Raw genomic sequence first — 18,597 nt, forward strand, 5'->3', positions numbered from 1 at the left:
TGTTACATCGAGTTCATGGCTTACGATGCACAGAACTATGGGTATCCCTCTAGAAACATCAACGCTGATTGATTAATCAAATAGCTGACGATTTAGGGCCAAAAGCTGCTTGTATGACCTCTGACGCGACCTTCCACTACAACCGGTGACATCTTCATATAGCGGAGACCATCGGAAGTATAAAAAACGAAACGAAATACAGATCTGGATTATAATCAGATTGTCAAATATATTTCAATGTCAACCTGGTTTAAACAATATTGTATTCAATATAATTACATATAATCCAACAATTGTGGAGTCTAAATGATACGAAAATAAGCATGGGGCCTATATATATTTCGCTTCGTAATATGGTAGTTAGTTTTAATCGGTGAACGTGGGAGTGCATTAAAGGGAACATTTATGCTATACAATACTAAGAACAAAAACAATACGGTACGCAGGCGCAATTGTCGTTCAACAAGCACTGATTATATTTCAGTGTCAAAATGGGTCCCTTGTCCTATTTTCAATGTACTTTCATGACTGTGAGTCTCATCTGCTATCCGACAATTGTCCAACTTTATATATACAGATGTTAAATAGTTTATAATTATGTATGCTGTTGACAAACTTTTGTTTTCAGAAACTCCGTTGGGACTGCAAAAATTATTAAACTCTTTTTTTTACTTATACGCCAAAGTGAGACTTATCTGTAGATATCTAAAAAACACAAAAATCATGATTTTAAAAATAGTGGAAAGATTGACGAAAAAAAAATATCTTTATACAATCAAAATCATAAAGTTGTCCATTATATTAACTACCTAAGCGTATTACTAAAGTAGGCCAGAAAAGCACTATTTTCCGTTTTAAAAGTATATAATGAAAACCATTTATCGCCGTAACAAAATTGTCAGTGTTCGAGTAGTATGTTGTGCTATGGGTCCGCAGTTTGGAGCTTTCATAAAGCTGATGATATATGGTAAAATAATGGTTTCGAAAATTCTAAAAGCAAATTATTGAATGAAATGTCGTTTATTTGATGTTTTTAAACAAGACTGCTATGACAAAATTCACCAAAATCTCACATATTGTTTTGTTTTAAACATAATCTCCTTGAATATTATGCAACTATTTTCATTTTTGTAATGTATATTATTGAATGTGTGTTTTACCCTATGGGTCTTTGACCTAAGGGAATACTGACTTGAACTTGACCTAGTTAAGCAATACAGGATGATGGTTTTAGGACAAAGATAGTTAGCACCTAATTAGAATGAATTATCGGTTAATTAACACACGCAGCTTTATTTCACAATAAATATCTTCATTTGTTATTCGTCAAAATACTGGCCCCAGTATTTCTTCTTTCCGAGGCAATTGCAATGAGCATGCCGGTTCAAGGACCGATTAAGCCACATTAGATGGAATTGTGAGCGACTGTTGTCATTGGTTTACCAAGTCTGTTTATCCACTAATCAAAGCAGCCGATATATTGGCCCTATTCCGAGCAAAGGGTGTTCTCTTCCACGGGCACGGGAAAATATTGGAAAACGTGATTGTAAATGATGCTTTCTAGGGTATATCCTGGGTACCAAAACTCCAGAGACTTATCAATTCATCAAACACGAGGTGCATGCAAGACAGAAGAGGCCCACCAAACTGCATGAGGATATTAAGCTTTAGGGGACCCAGAGATTCCATACTCACAAGTTCCTGAAATTACATCTCATTATTCGGACCAAGAGACTTGTAAAGAGTTGTTTTAACTGGTGTATTTGCCCCAGTTACCATCAGACGACAACGTTAAACTAGTTTGACGTAAGCTGATCGGTATATCTGACCTTTACCTGACAGTAATATAAAGATCGGAACTTAGATCCATACTATTACTATATTAGATAAACTGGTAATTCCAGCAATTTGTGTCAAATAACTGTATCAGAACGTTATCCCGGGTCTTACTAGTAGATAAGACTGCTAACTCAAGAAAAATGTGTATTATGTAAGTTACTGATCCTGTTTGATGACGTTACCTCTAGTCATAATCAAATATGTTACTTAAGGCGGCATTATGTAAGGTTAGATAAAGAGCTGTCAGTTCTCGCTATAAAAGTAAAAATATAGATGATGTAAAGGGGAAATTCAGTATAATTACTTCAATCTGAGCCTAACTATTAGAGATTCAATCGTCTGTCTCGGTCGTCATTACTACCGTTGTTACGATAATAAACAATGTCTCGATTATCCATTTATACGGTCAATCATCACCCGTCGTTGAACAGCAGATCGGATATAAATCTGTTGAAAATTGGACTCATCAGATGTCATCGTGTGTTGATCATGGTCTTGGTAAGTTAATGTCTATTTAAAAGTTTATATAACATTTCAGGCCTAACTAGACCTACATGGAGATCCTTAAACAACATAAAGCACAGAAATCTACCATGTAAGATTGACACATTTCCCCTGTCATTATCGGACGACGTCACATCTGTATTTCCATGTGTCAGATAATTAACACATGTTATGTCTTGACTTCGTGCTTATTGTTTTTTTTAAATAATTTACACTGGTTTTATGTTGTTCAGAGAATTGGGTTTTTAATGTTTATTCCATATATCACGCCTATATTTATCATGTGTGTGAACTGTTACAATTATCTACACCAACAGTCTCGCACACTTCATATAACACTATTTCGCGTTTCTTCTCTAATCTGGAAAAACCGATTAAGCCAAATTTTGGTGACCCATATTTGGATTTGGTATAGGGTTTTCACCTTCACTGATAATTCTTCTAATTGCCTTCATCATGAAAATTTCGTCACTTCATCGTAGCAATGGTACTTGATATTTTATCGTTATTTTTTAAATCTCGCTGCCTTTCTAATTCATGTAAATATCTCCCATCTGATGTGTTTCTTGTATGGATGAATGTCTAAATAATAGTTTATATAAATCGAATAATGGAATAAACATGCAGGATCACAACGCAGTTACAAAAACAACCCAAAAGGTCGCGGGGAAAAGATATACAAAATTTTGACTAAAAGATGAAATCAAATGAAGGGGTTCAACATCCTACTGTTCTGCTATGAAGACGGAGTTACGCCATACAGTGTGCTAGGAGGGAAATTGTGGCCGCACAGCGGCTTTACGGTATACTCTTATTCTAACTTCCAAGGGATCTTTTTACGTTCCATCAGAACGACTATACCTCATCGCTTGCCAGCAGGCCCTCTGCCCTGCGTCACTGACAAGGTGGAACTAGGCAGGAAAATCCCTAGAACTCAGACTTCCAGGTTAGTGAGCGAACATCTTACTAAGTCACTGCTGCTCCCTTGACAATAAACTGTCAGTGGTGATGGAATCTCTATCTATTATTCCATATCTGTCGATTTAGATTGAGTTGAATTGCATCACTCTCGTGGGAGATAGAAGTCAAACATATTCATTAAAACCATATTCATTCTTCGCGTGTTGACGCGGAATGTACAACCTGTCACTCGTCCGACGTCCACCATGCAGACTTCTACACACAAGAACAATCTATACATTCCCCAGTCTTTTTTATCAGTTCATGAGGTGAATATTTATTATACAAATAAAACCAGTAACATTCCTTAAAGCACAAACATGTTGACCAAATAGAGATGAAGACATTTTCGTTAACAATCATTGTTTCTAAAAGTCAAGCAAATCGAATGATTCCATTACCAACCAATGATTATTCTCTAGATTCCCAACAGATTGGCAAGACGTTGGTTCGCTAACCTGGGGATCGCGGTGTCGCTTCCAGTGTTGGCCGAAAACGTTCATCGGGAAGAACCGAGGTCTCGTGTACACATTGGCGTGCATGTAGAGATCCCCAAGAGTAGGCCTTAGCGCCGCTGTCCCTCAAAAAGTCCCTCATAGCACATTGTATGGCATATGCCTGTCTTCGGAGAAGAACAGTAGGACGCTAAACCACATTTTATTTCATTTAATTTGAAATTTCCCAACAGAGTGTCCCCGTAATTTTTGTTGGATTATAATTGTTCTGCCAACAGACAGTCTATGGTCGACAAAACACTGAGGTTATAGTTACAAACCTGGAGGTTCCGTGTTAGATCCCTGCGTTGGCCGCGAAAGTTCATCTGTATCTTTCATCGTGGTTCCTACTTGTCAGTGGTACAGCACCGAGGGCCTGGCAACGTCAATGTATAGTCACTCAAATGGCAGTTGGAATTCGTTATAAGAGTAGGCTATAACGCTGCTGTCCGAGCCAAATTTCACTCACAGAACTCTGTATGACGAATGTCTCGTTCTCATTCGCCCCGTCGGAGCAAAACAGTAGGACGTTAAACTCCATTTTGTTTACTGAACACGGGCATATTAATACCCCCGCTCCACCCCACTGTAATATACTTGAGATGGCATCTTTAAAAGCCAACAATAGATTTGTCATCATTTCATTATCAATCATAAAGTCGTATGTGGATAATTTAGTTTATAATAACCGTCTTCATTAGCCCACTGGGGGCAGAAAAGTAGGACGTTAAACCCCATTTCGTTACATTTCATTTCAATTAATTTATGATAAACCAGGGTTACGTACATACTCATGATAATGAAACGAAGATCGAATTACTCATTTAATGGTTTCATCAATATGGAATTTCCTATATCTATAAAGTTGATAACAAAACTACTTTTTAGTTCTGAGCCCATTATCATATTTGAGGATGTAAACATTATGTGTATTTTTGTACCCAACTGATTCTTCAAAACCTTTTTCAAAGAACAAAAAAGATGCATTCAAAATATTTTCGTAGCAAAATTTAAAAATCTTGATATTAGAATCATGTGTCTTCATACTTGAGCTTTTTTTTAATTCAAATTGATTCATTGCAAATTTGTCCAAAAAAATACCCATCTGAATATATGGATTATGTACGCTGGTGTTAGTCAAGAAAGTTCCCTGGCATTTTGCAACATGGATTGTCCCTGTCGGTAGTGCAGGACGGAGGGTCTGACAAAGAACAGTCTCTAGTTGTGTACATGGGACAAAAACACAAGCTCTTGTGTACACATTGGCGTGCACTTCAAGGAACCATTCACATGTGGGATTCGATGAAGAAATACCACTGTCCAGTGAAAATTTTCCCCATAGCACATTGCATAGCGAAGGCCCATCTTCACAAGCCCGATTGGTTCAGAAAAGTAGGACGTTAAACCCCATTTCATTGACTCAATTGGTAGAAAATTTGATGTGACATATTAAAAATAAATAGAGAAAAAGTAAACAGGAAATTATTTAAAATGAATAATACTGTTATGGCACTATTAAATTGTATATAATCGCATAAACATATACATGGAATACTACAGTATTTCGTTAGGATAACATATGGTAATATTTATTCTATGATTGTTTGTAAAATGCAAGAAAGGATAATTTTGCCCGGACACCGTCTATCTGTCCATGCGTCTTCAATTTTGAACTCGCAAGGGTTCTTTTAAGTACATAAGTAAAGGTTTCTTTTCTTGTTAGAACAATATTACTAACAAATATTTACACAGCAATAAGGCACCGGTACATAAAAAAAGAACTCTTTATCCATTCTTAATTATTACAGATATTAACAAAAATAATCAGATACATAAAAGCAACTTCTTTATTCACACTTAAGCACCTTTTATTCGTCCACGTATTATGCTGTTACCATTGTTCATCCGGGCGTCTGTTCACATTTGTTTGTGGACATTCTACAGGTCACAATATTCATCTAATTTACATGAAGCTTACAATATATGTTTATTTCTCAAATATCTCGGACACACGTCTAACCTGAAATTATTGGATTATAGCCCCTGGTTGTTCGTTCATGAGAGGACGAAATCCATCGATAATCAGTGCTCAACAAAACTCTGTTCTGCAATTATTCCTTTTGTTGAAAACCTCCTGAAAGCAATAGAGGCTACAGTTTTTAACAGATTTATATCAAATGTGATGTTCCAGAGTCCCTCCTTCTCTGAACACAATAGAGGCTACCTCTTTCAACAGAGTTTTGTTCACATTTGATGTGAAAATAAAATGAAAAGGGGTTTATCTTCTATTTTTCTGCATGATGGGGCTAATGATGACAGGCGTAATTACCTACTCTTATTTCGAATTCTGTCAAGGATTCTTTTACATGCACTCCAACGAATCGAATAAACAATGTCCTTGCCAGGCCCTCCGTCCAAAATTACTGACCATAAAGTCTTTTGACCGGCAATAAAATCTTTTTTACACTCTGTTCGTCATCGAGGGTTGTAGCAGGGAATAGCTCATCTTATATTTAGAGGCATACAAAAGAAAGAAAGTACCGAGTTTAAAGGGGTATTAACATATTCATAAAGAAAATTGAGGAGTTTATTTTCGTATTAATATATTCAACATAATCCTAACAGACAACAGGAGATGAACTTATATATAAGCTCTGGCTTGTTTTCAGATCCAATAATTATGTATCTTTAGATTATTATGTAATAGTATTACTGAATATATAAATATTGTTAGAAGGAAAACCAGCGGCTGCCAGATAGGATACGGCCACATTTTCGAGAGATGGATAGAGAACAAGCTAAAAAGAAAGTGATTTTTCCTTCAATCAAGGGCCTTAATTCACGAAGTTACAATTCGATATGCGCAAATATCGACAGGAACCAAGATCTTTGAGTTATAAACATGCATTTCAGGTTTCATCAAAATCGGATTAAAATTGTAACTTCTACGGGGTCCACAACCTTGATATACCATATTTTTACACCTTTCGCGTACAAGCGGCGTCCATTTTGTCCGTCAGTTTTGGTTTGATTTTCAAGAAATTTGAACTCAACCTTTATTATGTTGTTACGGTGATATATTCGAACGATTTTTAAAATCAGATAACAACTGTGACCTTCAGAGGGAAGACAAGCTAAAAAGGCGATTTTTCGTATGATCAGGGGCCATGATTCAGGAAGTTACAATCCGATATGTGACAATATCGACAGGAACCAAGATCTTTAGGTTATAAACATGCATTTCAAGTTTCATAAAATTGCGACCTTTACAGGGTCCACAACATTGATATACCATATTTTTACACTATTCGCGTACAAGCGGCGGCCATTTTGTCCGGCAATTTTGGTCCGATTTTCACGAAATTCGAACGGTGTAACGGTGATATAATCAAACGGTTTTTTTAATCGGATAATAATTGTGACCTCCAGAGGGTCCACAAGCTAAAACGCGATTTTTCGTACAATCAGGGGTCATAATTCAGAAAGTTACGGTCCGATAAGCGCGAATATCGACAGGAACTGAGATCTTTGGGTTATAAACTTACATTGCAAGTTTCAACAAAATCGGATAAAAATTGCGACCTCTATAGGGTCCACAAGCTAAAAACGTGATTTTTCGTACAAACAGGGCCATAATCCACGAAGTTTCGATCCGATACATGCCAATATCGAAAGCAGCCGAGATCTTTTTGGGATAAACCTATATTTCAAGTTTCGTCAAAATCGGACAAGAATTGTGATCTGTAGACAGTCCACAAACAAATTTATTTACGTCAGGAGCAGGAACATAAATATGACAGGAACGCAAAAGGAAAAAAAAAGAACAGGAACATAACAAGTGTGCTTTGAGGGAAATCTTGCCTGGGCAGCTGCTCTATGGCCTACTCTTATATCGAATTCCATCTGCAAGGGATCTTTTACGTGCACGCCAATGTGTACAAGGGAACTCGGTTTTTCGTCCCATCCGAACGACTAGACAGCTGTCGTTACCAGGTCCTCCTACCTGCATCACTAGGAAGAACCACGCAGGAAAATCTGGATGAACTTTCTCGGCCAATGCAGGGATCGAACACCCGACCTCAAGGCTAGCGAGCCAGTTTCTTACCCACTTAGCCATCGTGATCCACAACAACACAGAATTGTATCTATGACAACATTTAAATATGACTAGTGTGATTACATTAACATAGGCCTAGTATGATTATATTAAAATAGAACTATATATTATAGTATTAAAATAGGGATTGTATTATTACATTAAATAAAACTAGTATAATTACATTAAATTGGGACTATATGTGTACGATTACATTAAAATAGAACTATATATTATAGTATTAAAATAGGGATTGTATGATTACATTAAAATGGGACTATACATCAAAATCGTATTGTATATGATTACATTAAAATGGGACTGTATATGATCACATGAAAATGGGACCATATACATTAAAACAGAACTCTATATGATGACATGCAAATAGAACTACATATGATTACATTAAATGAAATGAAATGGGGTTTAACGTCCTACTGTTCTGCTCCTATACTGGGCTAATGAAAACGGGCATACGCCATACAATGTGCTATGAGGGCAGCTGTCCTTGTCAGGCCCTCCGTTCTGCACCACTGACAGGGAGAAACCACGTCGGAAAATCTGGATGAACTTTCTCGGCCAGTGCAGGGATCGAACACCCGACCTCCAGGCTAGAGAGCCAGCGTCTTAACCAACTAGCCACCGTGGCTCCCTTACATTAAATAGGACTATATATGACTACATGGAGCACACTGATGATGAAATAATTGAACCTTGAAATAATTGAAACTTAAATGAATAAACCATAAAATAAATAAAACTTAAACGATTTCATTTGTGGGAATCGCCGTTTATATATTCGATTATCGAAGAATTCCGTCTACTGGGTACTTTGTGGTATACACTTTCGACGGTGCTACATTTTATTTATACCAGTGGCCGGTACTTGTTAAATCTGAGAGTGTCAGTGATCATTGATGTTCGATATAGATTCTCTAGACCAGACAAATATCGATTAGTCAATGTTATATCTATATGACAAGATGGTAAGACTCGATCTGTCCTTCAAATACGACAGTACGGCAGCGATAAGCCGAAGTGTATGTGTGAATTTAGGCGCCGGTACGATACGATACCATAAAACATGTTATTTAAAGAATACAGCAATCTGTATGAGATAGAGCAATCTGAATAAAAATGATCCACTCAGTATGGTCATTAACAAAAACCATGACATGAATTGAAACTTTGTTCAAAGCCCAGCTGTAAAAGCGTGAAATGAAGTGAAACGGGGTTTAACATCCAACTGTAAAAGCCTAAAATGAAGTAAAGCGAGGTTCAACACCCAACTGTTAAAGCTCGAAAAGTCATAATAGAAATCTGTAATTTTCGATGTTTCAAACTTTACAATATTTCTACAATAAAGAGAGAGCGATAGAGGAAGAGAGGGGGTTTGGGGTGGGGGCATGTTCCTGAAGCAACGACTGCGGGTTTTACTAGATTACTTCACAATTCCCAACAACGCCCATTAGGTTAGTGCGGGGTTAACATATATGGTGCATTTTTTGTTCGTGTTCGTAGTAGCCTTTACCAGAAAGAAAACCCACGACGATAGGCTTCGTATCTCTATTGAAAACTATAATTTTATAATCTACAGCGCACGCCTTACTCCAACCTATAACCCACCAGCTAGAAAATCCTTAACAATCTATGTGTTGAGTTCAGGGTGGTTTGCTATGTTAAAGAAGCTAAACCTCTAACTCAATATTTTCCATAACATTGTTGTTATTATGCCGTGTAATTATTGGATCATAATATACAATATTTAAAACATAATAAACATTTCAAAATCAGTAAATGCGTCGTGTATTTATATGGCGCCATCTGTAATGAACAAAGGAAAATATATCCTACAAGACAATGCAGACGTAATTGGTAATGGCTGATTCACAAACGATAAAATAAACGTGTTGAATGGACTAAGCAGGCGCAAACAAATGCCGTTTAACTTGGACTATCCACGTACTTCACCCAACATAATTGATTAAAAAGTACAATAAAGCGATTAAAAATTGAACGTAAATCACTTTATATGCATACATATAACATTAATATGTTCTTTTAGATCTATTTTAATGTTCCAAAGAATAGAGAGCCATACGCCCTTAAAATATATAAATTTGTAACACCAACATTTGTGATTACAACACAAATATACGAATTTGAAACATCGTCGTGTGTCCCTTTTATCGAGACTTCCTGGTCAAAACACAAGTAGTTACAGCGACTCATAGCTGATCAAAAGTTGAAGACAGCGGTAATCAAACTCGGCTATATTTTTTTCCACTATAAGGAAGTAAATTGGATATGAACCCGAAGTTTCGTTATTTCAATAACACAATCTTATTGAAATATCAAATGAAACATATGTTGTTAATAAGGCGTGTTCCAAAAAATAATAATGTTCTAGAGGATTTTACATTACATAAAATCTTGAAATAGGTTAAAGATATCGATGGCAAAAAATATAATAAATTCTATCGAGGAATACTCAAATAAACGGGTTTTTGTGTAAATATTGTTAAAAGCCATAAAAAGTGGTCGAACTGGAATCAGCCGTTCTCAGTAACTGATTAAAACAGATATTGAATTCAGTAGTCAAGACGTATCGGTTTCTAATTTAATATTTGTTCGCGGCTCGAATGTCACGATTGTGGCATTATAGAAACAGCTTCTAACATAAAATGCCCAGAAATAACAAGTTAAAATCATATTTTGTGCTGTCAAATATTGGGCAATCAATTTTTTTTGTACGTCCGAATCCAGTAAACTTTCAACAAGTTTCTCTTAAAACACTTGAAGATGTAAGACTATCATTGTATTGTAAAAACAGAATTTATTTACGTCAGGAGCAGGAACATAAATATGACAGGAACGCAAAAGAAAAAAAAAGAACAGGAACGTAACAATGAAATGAAATGGGGTTTAACGCCATACTGTTCTACTCCGCCTGTGCTAATGGAGACGGGCAAGCACCATACAGTGTGCTTTGGGGGAAATCTTATATCGAATTCCAACTGCAAGGAATCTTTTACGAACACGCCAATGTATACACGGGACCTCGGTTTTCCGTCCCATCCGAATGACTAGAGAGCTGTTTTTGATCAGGCCCCCCGTCCTGCACTACTGATAAGGGGAAGCCACGACGAAAAAAACCAATGGACTATCTCGGCCAATGCAGGGATCGAACATACGACCTCCTGGCTAGTGGGCCAGCGTCTTACCCACTTAGCCAATGTGGCCCCAAACAAAAACTTGAACACGGTGCATTAATAAATTATTATCTCAGACCAGACTAATCGTTAATATAATTAATCACGCTTGTATTCTGTTCTATAAATACGACGGGGACAATAATTGTTTCGTGCCGTTCCAACGTCAGATTAAACTTAGATTTAATATAACAAAAGTTGGGTAAACTTGGCAACAATCCATAAATTTCGTCCTGTCCAACTGACTTCCTCCCTTGGCTTTACAGAGACTTTAAATAATTGAAGAAAGAGTCGAAGTTTGTTAAATATTACTCCCCAGTCTGGAGGGGTGTGGGGAAGGGGTTGGGGTGGTTTGGGATTAAACTTTACTTTCAAACGAGTAACCCTTGGGAAAAAGGTGTCTTCTATGGATTCTTGTTATTTAATGGTGCTCATGAGGAGTCTGGGTATGGACAATTCAAATTGCAAAAATTAAAATGGCAGTTTATATTTTGAAATGGCGGTTAATACGGTTCACATTTTTAAATGACGGTTAATGCACGGTCAGTATTTTAAAATGGCGGTTAATACGGCACATATTTTGAAAACTTGGTCGCCATTTTGTGCAAACATCTAAGAACTCAACTCCAATGGTATGATTTAAATTCAGTTAATTCGAAAAACGCTATCTTAAAATAGATAATCTTATATGTCCTCTATACAAAAGAACGCACCTGTTGGAAAGAACATTGTTTAAATCATATTAACTAAAATGTCTGATCCGCATTGTGGTCAGCATAGACTGACACCTGTTAATTAATGTCGAACTGGGCTAATAAAGACGGGCTTACGCTACACATTTTTTCATGGGAAAAGTTGGGTAACCTGGAGGAAACCCACGACGTTGGATGACGACGCAACTCCTTGTCACTCAATGACAGACCTTATGAACCATCGCGCATGGTTGGATCTCAGTCAATCGGGTTTCCGTTTGGCTACCTCAGCTGCTCGTTTTGTTAACCATGGTGAATAATGGCAACCCCATGTTATTCAAAGTATGACTTGTATTGGCGAGAATATGAAACCACTTCCTTGTCTACTCAATAGTATCACGTAAAGTCCAGCATTCGTCATGATTTGGGGTTAAATAAAATGATCTAATTTAGACTACTCGCCAATACCATGGTTAATAACATCATGATATTTTCTCTCGTTGACAGATGAACTACCTAACTTTATCCTACGAATATTGACTTTGTACTTGATCATTTCTATCTTCAGTATCAAGCTCGAGATCAACCATTTTCATCCTATTAAAACTTAGATCGCTCAAGGCTGCACGGAGCGGATGACGGCGAGAACATGGCGCACATGCAAGATCGGGTCGATTTCCTATAAAATATAAGAGATTCAATTTACACAAAACGGATCTTGAAACATGAACGACGGGTTTAGGTTCCTTTACATTTGACGATACATCGACACTTTTAGCATTCCTGAATAAAATGTTAAATTTGTTTACCCTTGAGTGATATTTGGCGATGGTGCACAATAAAGCAAGAGAGAGAGAGAGAGAGAGTGTGTGTGTGTTTAACGTTCACTCGACACAAACTAGGTTATTTCGGGGCTGACATATGGTTCAATTTTATTTCAGTAATTCGCTTGCTTTTATAGCAATAACAAGGCGGGAATCGAAACTACGCTACTTGATTCAATGACTGACCTTCGGATCCAACGCACACACGTTAACCATTCGGCAACCAACCCGCCTCACAATAAGGAAACACAAACTATCTGTCACTAATTTATTAATTATGATGTTGAGACAAGTGATATGTTATCAATTGTGTCTTACAACTAGTCGTTGCTAGATTAGTCTGTGATTCCAGAATTTATAGGTAGGTTATCTCCCGTTACCACAAATACGTCAGAAGTCGTGACACAGACACAATCAAATCAAACATAGCTACCCCCACGGAAACTTTGACATTGAACAAACCTTGAAGTTTGCAACTCGATTATCACAATTATACATTTTAGCTGGAAGGCACGAGACTTGGTATTCGCGATGATATTTTCTATCAAGGAATCTGAGAGGCCCCCAGCTGGGTCAGTAGCCAATCGAAATTGGTGACGAAATATGCAGGGAATTATGCGAAGGGCTTGATATAAATAAATATAAAATAAAACCAAGTACGAACAATCCAAACCATTAGACAAAATTCGAAGTCCTAAAAAAACGGTATAGGCAAAATAGTGTCATCAGGCAAAATAGTGTCATCAGGCAAAATAGTGTCATCAGCATATGGAGGGCTTGATAAGATGTGCGGAGTTAAAGCGAGATCAAGCCTTCTATAGAAGATGCGAGCGTGTATGCAACAACTCAGTGATTGTATTTCATACAACAGTTCATTACCTTGTTAAACATTGGTTTAGTACCGTAAAGATAAAAACAAATTCGAAGATACTCACTGAATTTAGTCTGGTAAATGAGGAATAAATATATTTCTTCGAGCCTTGATAAAGGAAAACAATAAACTACAATTACAGAAAGCTGATCATGTTATACTGTCTTTACTGATTTAAAAGATAGTGTTGCCAGTAATAAAGTTAATTAGCGTGATGATGGTTGTCAATATTAAGCTGAAAATAATTTCGCATTTCCAAGAATACACCGAAAGGAATTAAATTAGTATCATTACAATTATAGAAAGAACATAAATAAATTAGTATCATTTCTATTATAAAAAGAACATTAATAACTTATGTTTATTACTATCATCGAAAGATCGTAAAGAAATTATGTTTATTACTATTATAGAAAGAACGTAAAGTAATTATGTTTATTATTATTATAAAAAGAACACAAATGACTTATGTTTATTACTATTATAGAAAGATCGTAAATATGTTGATTATTACTATTATAGAAAGAACATAAATAACCTATGTTTATTACTATTATAGAAAGATCGTAAATAAATAATGTTTATTACTATTATAGAAAGAACATAAATAACTTATGTTTATTACTATTAGAGAAAGAAGGTAAATAAATTATATTTATTACTATTGTAATAAGAAAATAATATGTGCATTACTATTATCGAAAGAACGTAAATAAAGAATGTAAATAAATAATGTATATTACTATTGTAAAAAGAACATAAATAACTAAATGTTAATTACTATTATAGAAAGATCGTAAATATGTTTATTAATATTATAGAAATAACCTAAATAAATAATTTTTATACACCCAAAACTGACAAAGAAAATGGCCGCCCCTCGTTCTCAAATAGCGTAAAAATATGGTATCAAGATTGTGGACCCTCTAGGTCACAATTGTCTTATGATTTTGATGGAACTTGAAATGTAAGTTTATAACCCAGAGATCTCGGTTCCTTTCGATATTCGCGCATATCGGACCGTAACTTCCTGAATTATGGCCCCTGATTGTATGAAAAATCGCCTTTTAAGCTTGTGGACCCTATAGCTGTCATAATTTTTATCCGATTTAAAAAAAAAACGTTTGAATATATTACTGTTACACCCTAAGGATGGTTGAGTTCGACCAAAACTGACAGACAAAATGGCCGCCCTCGTACTCAAATAGCGTAAAAATATGGTATATCAATGTTGTGGACACTCTTGAGGTCACAACTTTCTTCTGATTTTGATGAAACTTGAAATGTAAGTTTATACCCCAAAGATCTTGGTTCCTGTCGATATTCGCGCATATTGGATAGTAACTTCCTGAATTATGGCCCCGGAATGGACGAAAAATCGCGTTTTTAGCTTGAGGTCCCTCTAGATGTCACAATTATTATCCGATTTAAAGAAAAACGTTCAAATATATCACCTGGACGTTGTTCAAAGCTCCTCTAAATTACAACGACTGGTTAACATGGAGTTAACGGGTCGTTGTCTTCAACGGAAAGTCTATTACTGAAAGTCCCTTTAACTTTAACTTGCCGTTATTGGCCTTGGTGTTAAATTTCTAGCTATCTTTTTTCTGCTTTTCCGTGCCGGCTAGTATTACTTGTATTGCCACGCGACTTTTCTATTATCCATTCTGTGACGTTTTACAGAAAACGTAAAATAAATACGGCCTTATTTAGTTTTAGTAATGTGCGATGGTATTTGAATTTCCCGGTGATTTGGTTTTAACAGATCAAATGATATGGCTGGCCAATCAGACAGACACGACGAAAGGTTCAACAGGTCGTGAAGAGTGAAAGGTTACCACTCTGTTTGGCCACAGATCACTAATGATTTCCCCAAATGACTTTAATGCTAATTCTCGTATCTTAGATCGGCTCTAACCTTTTTTCCCAAATTTTCGTTGGGTAGAAAGCTTTCTACCACAGATGGAGCAACATGTGGCAACCTTTTGCTCAAAAGCACGTCGTGGGTGAAGTGTCAAAATGGTGTATCTAAGAATTTCTAAAGATTAAGACAGCACCTTTTGTATTTCAAAATTTCCACAAATCAAGATACAACATTTGGAAACATGATACCCAGAACAGTTCTAATTGGCGTAGAGATAAACAGAAATGTGCATATTAATTGGGAGATTTTAAAAATGCAAAAAAGTGTATTTGGACTAATTTCCAGAGATACACCCTTTTGACACTTCAGGTCACCGACGATTTGACTATAATTTCACGAGATACACCCTTTTGACACTTAACCGATGACATGGGGTTCACCATGGAAAACTTTAGATCCACAAACTGGAAGTAGAGACCATAAAACATGCAATATTCCGCCCAACATTTCTACACTAAACAGTCAACAAAAATTGCCATGCAAAGGGGGAAAAGGGATAGAAAAACACTGAGCTAAAATCGTTTAGTGCGATAAGCTGGGCAAAATTTAAGGTATGTGCTAACCAGTGGATCAAATTAGATGGAAATGGCGGGCTTGCGGCTTTGTTGGCCCAAAAGGTGGTCACAGTGGGTAAGACGCTGGCTCTTTAGCCTGGAGGTCGGGTGTTCGATCCCTGCATTGGCCGAGAAAGTTCATCCAGATTTTTCGGCGTGGTTCCCCCTTGTCAGTGATGCAGGACGGACGGATATTAGAGTAGGCCGTAGTGCCGCTGTCCGGGCTAAATTGCCCTCATGCACACTTTATGGCGTATGCCCGTCTTCATTAGCCCAGTTCGGAGCAGAATAGTAGGACGTTCAATCCCATTTCATTTAATTTTATTTTGTTGACACTGTCACTGGGGTATCATTATCATATTCAATGATATTCTATATTACCAACGTTTACGGACAAATGAAAAAAAAAAGCCAACAGTGAGGCCGATGTCCCCCGCCGAAATCCCGAAATAGATGACACGTATTAATTAATTGCACATTGATCGTTTTCCAAAGTACCGTGCAATCAAATTGATGATCAATTATACACTAAGTTTCATCACTCTCTATCAGGTAGCAGCAAAGTCAAAGAAATTGCGTAGCTCTGCTTAGCTATAGCGGGAAATGTTAATGATTGAACTCAGTCAAGACATCCATCTATTGAAGATCTAAATCAAGTTTAAACATTCTATTTCAACTAAAAGCAGAGTTGTTATGTTCCAAATTCTTGACCAATCAAATTGCTTATCGCTCCTTAGCTTAAGCAGAAAATTCTCATTATCGAACTTAGTTACGGTGATGATATAATGAATCTATACTCGGAGTTTCATCGCTCTCTCTTAATTGTAACCAAAGTTATCGTGTCCAAAAGCTTAAACAATCAAATTGCTTATCTCTGATTACCATACCCAGACAATGTTCATCATCGAACCCATCAAGGCATTGACTTAATAAACACCTACACCAAGTTTAAACATTCTAGTTCAATTAGAAGGGACAGACAGACGGATGAACTCATTTTAATAGTCCCCTGCTTTCTTCGTAAGGTGGGGGACAAAAAACCTGAAACGGTGTATGAAACATTATCACGATTCCATAATTGTTGAAGAAAGTGATTTTTAGAAACAAGCAGCTAAAATCTTTCGAACTCGATCCACGACGATTCGGGCTAGACTTCATTTGAACGTGGTTACAGATTCGATGATAACTAGGTTTCAGACAATAATATACTCTTTTAAAAAAAACAATACAAATCTGCGAAGATGCACTGCTGTTTTTATTAGAGGTAACCGGGGTGTTTTAATAACAAGCCAATTGCCTACACATAAACATAAACAGTTCATATGGGCGGTTTATCTGACGGCCCCATTTCACGCGCAAAGAGATACACTGTCAAAAGTGAAAATGGGCGTATTTGATTTTTGTCTTAATAATGAGTAATTGCTCCAGGAATCCCCAGATATTCAGCAATTCGTCGTGGCATGCTCCTAATCAACCACTGCTCTTGCTGTGCCACGGCCAATTCTTGCAGTGTTGACGTCGACGAACACGTCTCCCGATCATGCCCCAGACATACTCTATAGAGGAAAGGTCAGGACTCGTGGTGGCCAAGGCATATGGACAATATGGTGACGCTGGAGGTAGTCCTTCATGACACGAGCGCGGTGGGCACGGGCATTATCATCTTCAAAGATGAAACGTCGACCTGCACGTTGAGCAAAGGGCAGAAATATCGGTGCCAGGATGTGGTCACGGTAGTACACACCAATCACCCCCTTCCTTGAACAATATCTGCCATGCTGTCTGACGTAAACGTTAGCATGACGCTCATTTACACGCCTCCAAACGCGAGCACGCCTATCGGTGAAATCCGGAGTAAATCCGAACTCATCTGAGAACATTACACGCGCCCATCAGCGATTACCCCAATTTCTACGCTGCCTACACCAGTGACGCCTGTTTGCCATGTGCTGGCGAGTTAATGGAGGCTCAACACGCGGTCGTTGCGCATGCAAATGAGCTGCATGTAGCCGATTTCTAATCGTTTGGGGTGTAACTCGAATTCCTGTAACTTGGTACAAGTTTACAGAAAGCTGATTGGTCGTTTGTCCTCGATTTCGGAGGACCTGTGTACGAATGTATCGATCCTTGGCTTGTGTAGTGGCTCTAGGACGACCTGAACGAGGTCTATCGTCAACATTGTGTTTGTTGGTACCGGTTCCACAATCTGCTGATCACAGAATGTGACACATTAAGCATGTTGGCTACTGCTAGCTGTGTAGAATGCCAATAGCACATACACTTTCATCATGTTGAAGACGTCTCATTACAAATTAAACGTAACACTAAAACAAAGATACGCTAAACAGTAAATCTTATGCAAGAACCGATAGGAAAGCAAACATGGATAGGATAAACCAAAACCCGGCAGTTTTCATCAACCCTTCCTTGAAGTGTCAAATTTGACAATGAATCCCTCCCACATGTATGGCGCTATTGCGTGTCGCACGTTCAGCTCAGTGGTCCTGTTGGGGCGATCTGTGAACATACTCTCAAAGCATGTCAAGTGTCTATGATTACTGTATTTTTCATATCACAACCTGCATCGGTATTTGCATTTCAATATCCCCTACTTTTGTAAGAGT

The sequence above is a fragment of the Patella vulgata genome, chromosome 1 (assembly GCF_932274485.2).
Source record: "Patella vulgata chromosome 1, xgPatVulg1.2, whole genome shotgun sequence".
Taxonomy (NCBI): domain Eukaryota; kingdom Metazoa; phylum Mollusca; class Gastropoda; family Patellidae; genus Patella; species Patella vulgata.